The sequence below is a fragment of the Schistocerca gregaria genome, chromosome 2 (assembly GCF_023897955.1).
Source record: "Schistocerca gregaria isolate iqSchGreg1 chromosome 2, iqSchGreg1.2, whole genome shotgun sequence".
Taxonomy (NCBI): Eukaryota; Metazoa; Arthropoda; class Insecta; order Orthoptera; family Acrididae; genus Schistocerca; species Schistocerca gregaria.
Window position 1 is genome coordinate 325,217,261 of NC_064921.1, and position 6,998 is coordinate 325,224,258.

Genomic DNA, 6,998 nt, shown 5'->3' on the forward strand with positions numbered 1-6,998 from the left:
TTTTGAAATTATTCTAAGATTATATTTGTTTAATTTTTTAAAATACTTACTTTAATTGGCTAACATTGTATTTGTTTAATATTTCTGAAACTTTCCTTAATTAGCCCTTGCAAATACATTTTGATTATGTACTTGTTTAAAATAATAGACTGTTTCAGAAATCATTAACTCAGAACTCTGAGTTGAAAAACTGATTGATTTTTGCATTTTTGCTCAGTAATACAAGATATATATGTATATATATATATATATTGGTATCTTTTCTCATGTGTACTTATTACAAGTGTGTATAGGCTGCGTATTGTGCGGAATAATGATTGCAACCTTTTTTTTTGCTTTAGTGTGCCTAGTAGCCACTACTCCGGATCCCGGATTCAGAAGGGATCTGTGGGGGGTAAGAGAAGGCTTGAATGCAGCAAAGAAGCTGAAAAAAGTGTAGAGTGCAGTAATTATAGACAGATTAGATGCACAGGATAGATTAGTGTCCAAACTTACAGCAAACAACTGTTCTCATTGAAGCCTACAATAACAATAACAGCCCTTTTTATTTTTGTTTGATACTATCGTCACAGAATCAAAACAAAAATTGATTCAGTCTTCACAATGGGCCTAATCTCAAACTGTCCACTCTATGCTCAGGGGCGGAGAGTGAAACATAAGAGTAAAGAATTCTGATGGGCTAATTCTTATTCCTACTTACCCTTCCAAGTATAGGTTTTTCATGGTTGTCCTGTATCCCCCAACGCAGATGCCAGTATCATGATTTTCTGTTCCGTCCATCCCAAATCTGAGTCTGTATTCCAGCTCTTATGTCTTTACTGTCAACCATTTGTTAAGCCCTAATGTTCCTTTCACCCTACTCTTGAGGAAAAAAGAACAGCCTCATTGTTATACCATCACACTTGGATCCAGGGTTTGGCACAGGGCCCAATACGCTTCCAGCTTGGCTTTTATCGGGGATCCCTGAGATGACATTTCAAATTCTAGGCAATGGGTGGTGATAAAGACAGAAGGGAAACTAATCTCTCATCGTGGAGGCATCTGGCTGTGGAGCTATTTCGCGTTGGACAGTTCACGGCTCGTATGTGCTTTCCGATATCGACAGCTTCAGCTCGTTAAGAAACACTTAATCTTCCTTTGACCTTTGATTATGGTCAACACAACATAAAAGATGGAGCCAAGCATCGATATGACGTGTTGATAAATCTGTCTAGTCCAAAGTACTGCGTCTCACATCGAATAGACGATTTGACACACTATGAAAGACAATGATGATGAAGGCGGTGGATGATTGAAGTTTTCTCAGAGTAAAGTCCATTCAGCACCCAATAATCGCTGAAGTTATACGGACTCGCTGGAGTTCTCTTTCCTTTATCGACAGACTGTCATGTTCTGCATCAGTATGACATAGCAAGCACTTGAGAGAGATGTGATTGGTGACGTTACTCTATATGCAAAATCTTGTATAGTAGTTTTGGATATGTTAGTGCACCTATCGTGGGAAAGAGTTTCAAAATTGAACACGATCGCATTGGACAACTGATTCGCTAAATGATGATAGAAAGTTGTTATCCTAATATTCTGTCGTGTAATAGATGAGTCAAGTTAAGTCTTATCCGCAGTGAACAGTGATGATCTTAAGCAATGCTCTAGGAACAGCCCAGGAAACGGGGTCTGCTGGTTTTAGTGACTATAGATACTCAAGGAACGAGCATAGGGGAGCAGATACAGGAACCGTGCGTCGCCATTTATGAAGTCTTAGATGTGTGTGGATGGCTATGATGAGTACTTGTACAGTATAGTGTTAGACTAATGTTGGCATGGATGAAGAAAAGGGGGAGAATGAAATCTGATGCCGGCAATCAGCCTACTCTTTCCGAATAGCACCGAGAGAGCTGCCAAGTTCAACATCCCCATCAGACACATGGATCGGCGTCAAACATTATCGCATGCCTTCTCTACCTGAGACACTACAGTAAGGATTGGGATACAGTCCGGGACGTTGGCGCAAAGATTGATGATCATAAACCTTCCCAACTCTTGCCCGCCATATTCTCCTAAATTTTCTGCCACCATAACTCGAAACAGCTCACCTCCATGTCGAGTTCTGCTGCACGGACGTGTTTTAGAGACCTCGGCTGCAGAGTAAAGTGTATGATTGTGAAAATCAGATGGCGCCAAGTCTCGGCTGTGTAGTGGGTGATCAAACATTTCCTGTCGACAACGATGCAAGATCGTCTTTGTTCCTGCTGGAGTGTACGGCACAACATTGCCATGAAGAAAGACAACGTGCGATAACGTTCACCTTCACTTATTCTGAACTGCCCTTTGGAGACGATTTCTCGAATGTCCTATTCCACTCAGATCATCGGTTGATACTCGCTGCGTTTCCTGACTGTCCGCATCATGAACGTCTGTACGCCCTGCTTTAAAATTCTTACACGACTGCCGCACTTTTCTGTCATGCATGGCTGTTACGTTATGCGGACTGCATGAAATCAGGTGGAATGAAAGCACACACTTAACCTTTGCAGGTGACTATTTTTCCAGTCATTTTTACATGTTCATTTATGCTGATACTTGAAAAGTATGATGTGACGTGGTCCATGGGAGTACCAGAGACGCTGCACAAGACGTCTGCACAAAGCGTCATCGGATTTTTGTCGTGGTTTTAATTTCACGACTGATCGAACCTTAATAAAAAATAGCCCTCATATGTACTCCATTATCCAACTCATGTCGGCCGTGACATAAATGTCGCATCATCGTCAACGACAGATTCCTAACAAATCAATCCTCCATAAAATATACCTTAATCAGACTGATAATAGCTTTGTTTGTAGAAATGTTGATACATTAATCCACAGATTTACATGTGAAAACGCAAGCAATATTTGAAATTTCGCCCGTCAGAAATTGATAGAAACCGACACCAAAACCCCTGCAAATGTAGATGTAACTGAATTAATACTGTTGGAAATGCATCCTGAGAACATATAACTGTGCTTGGGCATAGTGCAACACATATAATACGTCACCGATCAGCAACATCCTGTGTCCTCGTGTGTTACCTCTCATGATGCAGTTTCGTGATGATATTTTTCAACAGAACAATGCTCGTCCACACATGACACATACTTATGCACTGTATGCGTGATGCTGAGCTACTCTCGCAGCTAGTAACATCCCCAGACCTGTTCCCAATAGAATATGTGTGAGACCATCTTGGACGTCAACTCCATCACAGTGGCTGTATCCAGGGTACCTAGGACCAATGACAACTGCTGCGGGGCAGCTGGCCTCACGAGATGATACAACGGTTTTACGACACGCTTCCCAACTGAAACAGTGTATACATGCAGTGTAATGGGTTGGCTCATGCCGCAGGTGCTTTGTAAATTTGGCATAATTTTGTAATCTCTAAAATAACACCACATGCCTCCTCAATCCGTGAGTAGTCCCTTCCTTTCTTCCTCCCATTCCTGGTGGTTTACTTACTTTTTCGGACAGTGTACACATATTGACGCAAACTAATAATGGACACTAAATTGTTCGTTCACATGTTGTCGAATATATATTTCGTTCTCATTGTTTTGTTTCGTTGATATCAGTTATACATGTGCTAACTGATGAAACACCATTGAAATATATTACTAGCTACGAAACGTGGCATTATTATTTCAGTCTCACATTGTCCATTTCCTTCAGCCGCCTCCTTCTTCCCACCATCTCCATCTCCTCCTCCACTGAGATCTCTTTCTCGGAATGTGGCAGAAAACTCAAAGAGATTCCGGTGATATATAAAGCACACCAGTGGCAAGACACAATCAATACCTTCACTGCGCAATAACAAAGGTGAAGTCACTGATGACAGTGCCACCAAAGGGGAGTTATTAAACACGGTTTTGCGAAACGCCTTCACCAAAGAAGACGAAGTAAATACTCCCGAATTCCGATCAAGAACAACTGCGAAGATGAGAAATATAGACATAGATGTCCTAGCTGTAGCAAGGCAGCTTAAATCACTTAATAAAGGCAAAGTTCAAAGAAGCGCAACTCGTTCTGTATTATCGCGAAATAGGGGAGATAGTGCCACAGACATGATTCGTGAATTGGAGTGGCAATCATTAAAACAAAGGCGCGTTTCGTTGCGACGGGATATTCTCGTGAAATTTCAATCACCAGTTTTCGCCTCCTATTGCGAAAACATTCGGTTAGCACCCAACTACATAGGAATAAATGGTAATCACGATAAAATAAGAGAAATAAGGGCTTGCACCGAAAAATTTAAGTGCTCGTTTTTCGCGCGCGCCGTTCCAGAGTGGAACGGCACAGAGACAACTTGAAGGTGGTTCATTGAACCCTCTGCAAGGCACTTAATTGCGGTAGTAGAGTAATCAAGTAGATGTAGATGAGGAAACACGAAGGTGGGCCCACATATTTCGTCATTTGTTGTTTCATGGAATGCACCTTATTGCTTAACAACATTATAATTACAAATTTTTAATAATCTTGTAAAAAGAATAACAACGCTCACTACAATTTAAAGAACTCGAACTGGCTCATTTCATTAATAACAGAATTTAACAACATATATCGTTAAGAACAATGCTTGAAACCAAGAGTATACAGTCGCAACACCAACTAGGCGTGGCTGCAAGCGCGTTCAACAAACTGAGTTTTATCAGGAAGATGAATAGCAAATGACTGCCACTAAATGTGCTAACAATTCCCAAGCGTGGATAACTCGTTAAACAAGTAACGCCCATCCAAAGTACAGGAAGGATAACAAGTCACGCCACTGATGTTGGCTTTTGGAAAGCCCTTAACTGAATATAAGGCCCAATAAAATCAATTAAGCGATAAAATATACAGTTCCTCAAAATACAAGCAAAGCTGGGAAGGCATAAAATTTAAATGTGACTCCCAGCTGGTACACACCAGCAAACACATTTAGAACGACGCTTAAACAAATATACAATTGAAACTTCCTGGCAGATTAAAACTGTGTGCCGGACCGAGACTCGAACTCGGGACCTTTGACTTTCGCGGGCTACCCAAGCACGACTCACACCCCTTCCTCACAGCTTTAATTCCGCCAGTAACTCGTCTCCTGATAAAAATATTGGCTCTCTGAAGTACCCATTCTCGTGACCTCAGTTGGTAGAGAACTTGCCCGCCAAAGGCAAAAGATCCCGAGTTCGAGTCTCGGTCCGGCACACAGTTTAATCTGCCAGGGAGTTACATATCAGCGCACACTCGGCTGTAGAGTGAAAATTTCATTCTAAATATACAAGTGCTCGAAATGCAAGATAAGCTGGGCGGACATGCAATTTAAATGTAACTCCAAACTGGTACACACCAGCAGAAATATTGACAATGACCCTTAAATGTATACACAATTTCCCCAAATTTAAGAAAAGTTGGGAAATACAGCAGACGGCTATCGCAGCCAACAGGGGACAAGCACACAACGTTTTACAATGACTGGATTTAGCTAATGATTAGACAAAATGAAGGCTCAACAGTTCATATTCATAAGCAAAACGCCTTACAACTTAACACGCTCCAGAAGTAGCAATACGGGTGCTAGGTTTAAAGGAGTAGTCTAGGAGCAGATATTTTGAGGAGGAACTTCGGGCATGGAGAAGACGCTTTAAACCTCATGAACACACTGAAGTCATCAAATATAATACAGTGATAGTTCCCAAATAATTGGCGACACTCCGTTGAGGCACGAATCAAGCGATCAACCTTACTTGCGCCATCACGATGCGGCTGGCAGAAGCACCAGATTTTGGGCCAACTCAGACTTCATGCGACGACGGAAGTGCCGCCGCAGTAGAAAGAAAGCACGTCTCTGTGGTTGTTAAACTTATATATGGCATTCAGCCATATGATTTCATCTTAGGTCCTGCAACATGTTGATATAAGTATTGGCTCTATGAAGTACCCATTCTCGTGACCTCGTTAACACGCTGAACAGCACAAATGAGAGAGAGATTGTTCAAAACGCTTTCGGGACAGCAGCCGGTCGTCGTCAACTTCATTCCACAATATTTCGGCTGGACAACTGTCAGCCATCTTCAGGTGTGCCGAACGAGGACTGGCTGCAATCCCGAAATCTCTTTGAAAGATGATTCGCTGGGAAAATTTTAAATTTTAGAACAGCCACATCCCACATTATACTTTTAGAAGTATTACAAGTTAACTAAATAAGCAAATAAATACCTACAAGTTTTTGCGTCACCCCTTCTCATTCACACCCCGTCGCCTAGTGCTAATGAGGATTTTTACTCACACAGTATTTTTATAACAATAATAAGTCACATATCTTGTAACTTTACGGTCAGGATAACGCTACGGTATACTGATTCAGTTCTGCTACGATTTCGTGGTTAATTTTAATTGTAGTATACTGGGCACATTTGCTAGGAGGAAAACTTTGCGTTTGTCTCACTGAAAAGGTGTTCTCTTTTTGTGGTCTCTGCGTCCTCTTGGTCAGCAGGAGGCGGTCAGTGAATCTAATTAAGCTAGGGTAGGTTCCACAGGAAGTGAGCAGTTTTCGTAGAAGCTTTTGCCATCAGGGCCGGCACCTCTCTTAGCCTTGAGCAGCAGATGCCGTGTGGCCACTGCCATTCCCAGAGACTAACTGAACATAGCATCTCTGCATGTTTTGTTCAGATATCAAAGGTCGATACATCGAGATGCCGCCCGACCAACGTGAGAAGGTCGACTGATTTCGCTCCAAAATTAGGTGTACCACAGCGAACTGAGTAGCTCTATCACTGTGTTTGGCGTAAAGAAGCCGACCAATCGGGTGCGTTTTGCACGGCAAAAGTGAGAGTCTATGTAGGGGCCCTTTTTTTGTGAAATAAGGGATCCTGTTATCCATCACATTGCCAACAGCAGTGAGTCGTCCTCTCCACACAGAGTGTTTTTCAAAGTAGAAATTACTGGCAGGGATATCTATATTTCATGGTAATTCCACTGCCTCC